We start from the raw sequence: 7,397 nt of genomic DNA, 5'->3' as shown, positions 1-7,397 counted from the left end.
GTATGTATACTCCCTTTGATCCGGATAGCCCTGAAAATCAAGGCATGATTAACATGGCTTTAGTTAGTCAAAGCGCAGAAGACATTAGAAGAAAACTGCAGAAACAGGCTGAGTTTGCAGGGATGAACACATCACAGTTGTTAGAAATAGCTAACCCGTTGTTTGGAAACAGGGATGCAGTAAGCCGTAAGGAAAACCACAGAGACAATGAACGTCAGGCCCAGCGAAACACCGACCTGTTAGCGGCAACAATCACAGGGGTCCCCCCAAAGAGGCAAGGGAAGGGGGGCCCCGGGAAGGAAACTCAGCCTGGCTGTCAGAGCTTGCAGTGTAATCAGTGTCCTTATTGTAAAGAAATAGGACATTGGAAAAACAAATGCCCTCACCTAAAAAGAAAACCAGGTGACTCAGAGCAGGAGGCCGCGGACAAGGATGAAGGGGCCCTGCTCAACCTGGCAGAAGGGTTATTGGACTGAGGGGGACTAGGCTCAAGGACCCCCAAAGAGCCTATGGTCAGGATGACAGTTAGGGGTAAAGACATTGATTTTCTTGTAGATACCGGTGCTAAACATTCGGTAATAACCTCCCCGGTCGCCCCCTGATCCAAAAAGATTATTGACATCATCGGAGCCATGGGAGTTTCAGCAAAGCAGGCTTTCTGCTTGTCTCAGACTTGTGCTGTTGGAGGACATAAAGTGACTCATCAGTTTTTGTACACTCCTGACTGTCCCTTGCGCTTGTTGGGAAGGGACTTGCTTAGCAAACTGAGAGCCACTATCTCTTACAGAGCATGGCTCTTTGCTGCTAAAGTTACCCAGAATGGGAGTCATTATGACCCTTACGGTCCCCCGAGAGGAAGAATGGAGACTTTTCTTAACTGAGCGGGGCCAAGAGATAAGACCAGCTCTGGCTAAGCGGTGGCCAAGAGTGTGGCCGGAAGACAACCCTCCAGGGTTGGCAGTCAACCAAGCCCCCGTACTTATAGAAGTTAAGTCTAGGGCCCAGCCGGTTAGGCAAAAACAGGAGCCGGTCCCCAGAGAAGCTCTTGAAGGTATCCAGGTCCATCTCAAGCACCTAAGAACTTTTGGAATTAGAGTTTCTTGTCAGTCTCCATGGAACACTCCCCTCCTGCCTGTTCCCAAGCCTAAGACCAAGGACTACTGGCCGGTACAGGATTTGCGCTTGGTTAATCAGGCTACAGTGACTTTACATCCAGCAGTACCTAACCCGTACACATTGCTGGGGTTGCTGCCAGCTGAGAACAGCTGCTTCACCTGCCTGGACCTGAAAGATGCTTTCTTTAGTATCAGATTAGCCCCTGACGGCCAGAAGCTGTTTGCCTTTCAGTGGGAAGATCCGGAGTCAGGTGTCACTACTCAGTACATTTGGACCGGGCTTCCCCAAGGGTTCAAGAACTCCCCCACCATCTTCGGGGAGGCATTGCCTCGAGACCTCCAGAAGTTTCCCACCAGAGACCTAGACAGCGTGTTGCTCCAGTACGTTGATGACCTTTTGCTGGGACACCCCACGGCAGTCGGGTGCACCAAAGGAACAGATGCTCTACTCCGGCACCTGGAGGACTATGGGTATAAGATGTCCAAGAAAAAAGCTTAGATCTGCCGACAGCAGGTACATTACTTAGGATTTACTATCCGAAAGGGGGAGACCAGCCTAGGATCAGAAAGAAAGTAGGTTATTTGAAATCTACCAGAGCCTAAGACCAGAAGGCAGGTGAGAGAATTCTTATGGGCTGTGGGGTTTTGCAGACTGTAGATCCCAAATTTGCAGTATTAGCCAAGCCTTTCTATGAGGTCACAAAGGGGGGGGGGAGGGGACAGGTAAAACTTTGAATGGGGATCCCAGCAACAGAACACTTTCATGAGATAAAGGAAAGATTTATATCAGCCCCAGCCCTGGGGCTACCCGATCTAACAAAGCCTTTTCCATCGTATGTGTCAGAGAGAGAAAAGATGGCAGTTGGAGTTTTAATCCAAACTGTGGGTCCCTGGCTGAGGCCGGTGGCCTACCTCTCTACACAACTAGACGGGGTTTCTAAAGGATGGCCCCCGTGTTTAAGGGCCTTGGCAGCAACTGCCCTGCTAGTACAAGAAGCAGATAAGCTGACTCTTGAACAAAACCTGAACATAAAGGCCCCCCATGCTGTGGTGACTTTAATGAATACTAAAGGACATCATTGGCTAATGAATGCTAGACTCACTAAGTACTAAAGTTTGCTCTGTGAAAATCCCCGTATAACCATTGAAGTTTGTAACACCTTGAACCCCGCTACCTTGCTCCCAGTATCAGAGAGCCCTGTCGAGCACGACTGTGTAGAAGTGTTGGACTCAGTTTACTCTAGCAGACCTAACCTCCAGGACCAGCCTTAGGCATCAGTAGACTAGGAACTATACGTGGCTGGGAGCAGCTTCATCAACCCACAAGGAGAGAGATGTGCAAGATATGCGGTGGTAACTCTGGACACTGTTGCTGAAGCCAGATCGTTTCCCCAGGGCACTTCAGCTCAGAAAGCTGAACTCATTGCTTTAATTCGGGCCTTAGAACTCAGTGAAGCTAAGAATGTCAACATTTACACTGACTCTCAATATGCCTTTTCAACCCTTCAAGTGCGTGGAGCATTATATAAAGAAAAGGGCCTATTGAACTCTGGGGGAAAAGACATAAAATATCAACAAGAAATCTTGCAATTATTAAAAGCCGTATGGAGACCCCACAAGGTGGCAGTTATGCAATGCAGAGGACACCAGTGAGCTTCCACCTTGGTGGGTTTAGGGAATTCCCGCGCTGACTTAGAGGCTCGAAAAGCTTTTGCCAAAACGGTGAGGCAGTGGTGTGTTACCTGCCGACAGCATAATGCGAGGCAAGCTCCAGCCGTTCCACCCGGCATACAAGCTTATGGAGCAACCCCCTTTGAAGATCTCCAGGTGGACTTCACAGAGATGTCAAAGTGTAGGGGTAACAAGTATTTACTACTTCTTGGGCGTACCTACTCTGGGTAGGTGGAGGCTTATCCAACACGAACTGAGAAAGCTCGTGAAGTAACTCGTGTGCTTCTTCGAGATCTTATTCCTAGATTTGAACTGCCCTTACGGATCGGCTCAGATAACAGGCCGGCATTTTTGGCTGACTTAGTACAGAAGGCGGCAAAGATATTAGGGATCACATGGAAACTGCATGCTGCCTACTGGCCTCAGAGTTCCGGAAAGGTGGAGCGAATGAATAAACTATCAAAAATAGTTTAGGGAAAGTATGTCAGGAAACAGGATTAAAATGGATACAGGCTCTCCCTATGGTGTCATTTAAAATTAGATGTAGCACTTCTAAAAGGACAGGATATTCCCCTTATGAAATATTATATCGTAGGCCCCTTCCTATATTGCGGGGACTTCCAGGCACTCCCTGAGAGTTAGGTGAAATTGAGTTACAGCGACAGCTACAGGCCTTAGGAAAAATTACACAAACAATCTCAGCCCAGGTAAATGAGAGATGCCCTGTTAGCTTACTCTCCCCAGTTCACCCTTTCTCCCCAGATGATCGAGTGTGGATCAAGAACTGGAACAGAGTCTCTTTGTGTCCACTGTGGAAAGGACCCCAGACTGTCGTCCTGAGCACTCTCACCGCTGTGAAGGTAGAAAGAATTCCAGCCTGGATCCACCACAGCCATGTAAAACCTGCAGCGCCTGAAACCTGGGAGGCAAGACCAAGCCCAGACAACCCTTGCAGAGTGACCCTAAAGAAGACGACAAGCCCTGCTCCGGTCACACCCGGAAGCTGACTGGTCCACGCACGGCCGAAGCATGAGGAAGCTCATCGTGAGATTCATTTTTCTTAAATTTTGGACTTATACAGTAAGGGCTTCAACTGACCTTACTCAAACTGGGGCTGTTCCCAGTGTATTCAACAGGTCACTGAAGTAGGACAGCAAATTAAAACAATCTTTCTGTTCTATAGTTATTATGAATGTATGGAAACAATAAAAGAAACTTGTTTGTATAATGCCACTCAGTGCAAGGTATGTAGCCCGAGAAATGACCGACCTGATGTGTGTTATAACCCATCTGAGTCCCCTGCAACCCCCGTTTTTGAAATAAGAAGAAGAACTGGCCTTTTCCTAGGTGATATAAGTAAAATAATAACTAGAACAGAAGAAAAAGAAATCCCCAAGCAAATAACTTTAAGATTTGATGCTTGTGCAGCCATTAATAGTAAAAAGCTAGAAAAAGGATGTGGTTCTCTTAACTGAGAAAGGAGCTAAAGAGTAGAAAATAAATATGTTTGTCATGAGTCAGGGGTTTGTAAAAACTGTGCCTATTGGCCATGTGTTATTTAGGCTACTTAAAAAAAGAACAAAAAGGACCCGGTTTATCTTCAGAAGGGGGAAGCCAACCCCTCCTGTGCTGCCGGTCACTGTAACCCACTAGAACTAATAATTACCAATCCCCTAGGTCCCCGTTGGAAAAAGGGAGAACGTGTAACCCTGGGGATCAATAGGACAGGGTTAAACCCTCAAGTTGCCATTTTAATTAGAGGGGAGGTCCACAAGTGCTCTCCCAAACCAGTATTTCAAACCTTTTATGAGGAGCTGAATCTGCCAGCACCAGAACTTCCGAAAAAGACAAAAAATTTGTTTCTCCAATTAGCAGAAAATGTAATTTTCTTACTTAATGTTACTTCTTGTTATGTACGCGGAGGAACCACTATCGGAGACAGATGGCCTTGGGAAGCCCGAGAGTTGGTGCCTACTGATCCAACTCCTGATATAATTCCAGTTAGAAGGCCGAAGCTAGCAATTCTAGGTCCTAAAAACCTCATTTATTAGACAATACTGTATAGCTAGAGAACGGAAAGACTTTATCATCCCTGTAGGAAAGCTTAATTGTATAGGACAGAAATTGTATAACAGCAAAACAAAGACAATTACTTAGTAGGGCCTAAACCACACTGAAAAGAATCCATTTAGTCAATTTTCTAAATTAAAAACTGCTTAGGCTCATCCAGAATCTCATCAGGACTGGACGGTTCCCGCTGGACTATACTAGATATGTAGGCACAGAGCCTACCTTCGGTTACCTAATAAATGGGCAGGCAGTTGTGTTATTGGCACTATTAAGCCATCCTTTTTCTTATTACCCATAAAAATGGGTAAGCTCCTAGGTTTCCCTGTCTACGCCTCCCGAGAAAAGAAAGGCATAGTTATAGGAAACTGGAAAGATAATGAGTGGCCCCCTGAAAGGATCATTCAGTATTATGGGCCTGCCACATGGGCACAAGACGGCTCATGGGGATACCGAACCCGCATCTACATGCTCAATTGGATCATACGGTTGCAGGCCATCTTAGAAATAATTACTAATGAAACTGGCAGAGCTTTGACTGTTTTAGCTTGGCAAGAAACACAAATGAGGAATGCTATCTATCAGAATAGACTGGCCTTAGACTACTTGCTAGTAGCTGAAGGAGGAGTTTGTGGAAAATTTAACTTAACCAATTGCTGCCTACAAATAAATGATCAAGGACAGGTGGTAAAAAAACATAGTCAGGGACATGACAAAGGTGGCACATGTGCCTGTACAGGTTTGGCACGAGTTTAATCCTGAGTCTTTATTTGAAAAATGGTTTCCAGCTATAGGAGGATTTAAAACCCTCATTGTAGGTGTATTGCTAGTGATAGGAACTTGCTTGCTGCTCCCCTGTGTATTACTCTTGCTTTTTCAAATGATAAAACGTTTTGTAGCTACTTTGGTTCATCAGAAAACTTCAGCACACGTGTGTTATATAAATCACCATCGCTCTATCTCACAAATAGACTCAAAATGTAAAGATGAGAGTGAGAACTCCCACTAAAAAGTGAAAATGCTCAAAGGGGGGAAATATGGTATGAGACCACCACTTCTCCTGTTGTCCTTCCCAGTTTCTCCCCAACCTCCCCTTTTCCCTAGTTTGTAAGACAGCAAAAAAGGGAGAAAGCAAAAAGTTGGAAAAAACAGAAGTAAAATAAATAGCTAGACGACCTTGGCGCCACCACCTGGCCCTGGTGGTTAAAATGACAATAATATTAACCCCTGACCAAAACTACTGGTGTTATCTGTAAATCCCAGACATTGTATGAGAAAGCACTGTAAAGACTTTTTGTTCTGTTAGCTGATGTATGTAGCCCCCAGTCACGTTCCTCACGCTTACTTGATCTATTATGACTTTTTCACGTAGAACCCTTAGAGTTGTCAGCCCTTAAAAGGGCTAGGAATTTCTTTTTCAGGGAGCTCGGCTCTGAAGACACGAGTCTGGTGGCGCTCCCGGCCGAACAAAAAAACCTCTTCCTTCTTTAATCCGGTGTCTGAGGAGTTTTGTCTGCAACTCGTCCTGCTACACTAGCTCTCCGTGACTCATCCCAACCCTTTTCATTACACACAGCCGAAGTGCAGCGCTGTGCAGTTGAAATTCTTACACAAGGACCAGGATCGCGTCCTGTAGCCTTTTTGTCCAAACAAGTTGACCTTATTGTTTTAGGTTGGCTCTTATGTCTCTGTGCAGCAGCTGTTGCCACCCTAATACTTTTAAAGGCCCTTAAAATCACAAACTATGCTCAACTCACTCTCTACAGCTCTCATAATTTCCAAAATGTATTTTCTTCCTCACACCTGCCACATATACATTCTGCTCCCCGGCTCCTTCTGCTGTACTCTTTGTTGAGTCTCCCACAATTACCATTGTTCCTGGCCCGGACTTCAATCCGGCCTCCCACATTATTCCTGATACCACACCTGACCCTCATGACTGCTTCTCTCAGATCCACCTGACATTCACCCCATTTCCCCACATTTCCTTCTTCCCTGTTTCTCACCCTGACCACACTTAGTTTATTGATGGCAGTTCCACCAGGCCTAATTGCCACACACCAGCAAAAGCAGGCTATGCTACAGTACAAGCCACTGGCCCGCCTCTTAGAACCTCTCATTTCCTTTCCATCGTGGAAATCTATCCTCAAGGAAATAACATCTCAGTGTTCCATCTGCTATTCTACTACTCCTCAGGGATTCTTCAGGCCCCCTCCCTTCCCTGCACATCAAGCTCAGGGATTTGCCCCCACCCAGGACTGGCAAATTAGCTTTACTCAATGTGCCCCGAGTCAGGAAACTAAAATAACTCTTGGTCTAGGTAGACACTTTCACTGGATAGGTAGAGGCCTTTCCCACAAGGACTAAGAAGGCCACCACGGTCATTTCTTCCCTTCTGTCAGACATAATTCCTCAGTTTGGCCTTCCCACCTCTATACAGTCCGATAGCAGACTGGCCTTTATTCATCAAATCAGTCAAGCATTTGTTCAGGCTCTTAGTATTCAGTGAAACCTTTATATCCCTTACAGTCCTCAGTCTTCAGG

At 45.9% G+C, this 7,397-nt stretch overlaps 1 protein-coding gene and 1 long non-coding RNA gene across 2 annotated transcripts in view; both read left to right on the top strand.

The window, feature by feature from the left end:
* Positions 1-4,019, top strand: part of LOC117977896 (uncharacterized) — a 76,393-nt gene extending 72,374 nt beyond the window's left edge. Inside the window, exon 3 of the long non-coding RNA XR_010113159.1 lies at positions 3,549-4,019. This is a non-coding gene — a long non-coding RNA (uncharacterized LOC117977896). The remainder of the gene's footprint in view (positions 1-3,548) is intronic.
* Positions 1-7,397, top strand: part of LOC117979556 (RNA-binding motif protein, X-linked-like-2) — a 157,856-nt gene that overhangs the window by 112,202 nt on the left and 38,257 nt on the right. The gene's annotated exons all lie outside the window — the stretch shown is intronic.

The sequence above is a fragment of the Pan paniscus genome, chromosome 8, assembly GCF_029289425.2.
Source record: "Pan paniscus chromosome 8, NHGRI_mPanPan1-v2.0_pri, whole genome shotgun sequence".
In the NCBI taxonomy this organism is placed as follows: domain Eukaryota; kingdom Metazoa; phylum Chordata; class Mammalia; order Primates; family Hominidae; genus Pan; species Pan paniscus.
This window is presented reverse-complemented; position numbering and strand designations above follow the sequence as displayed.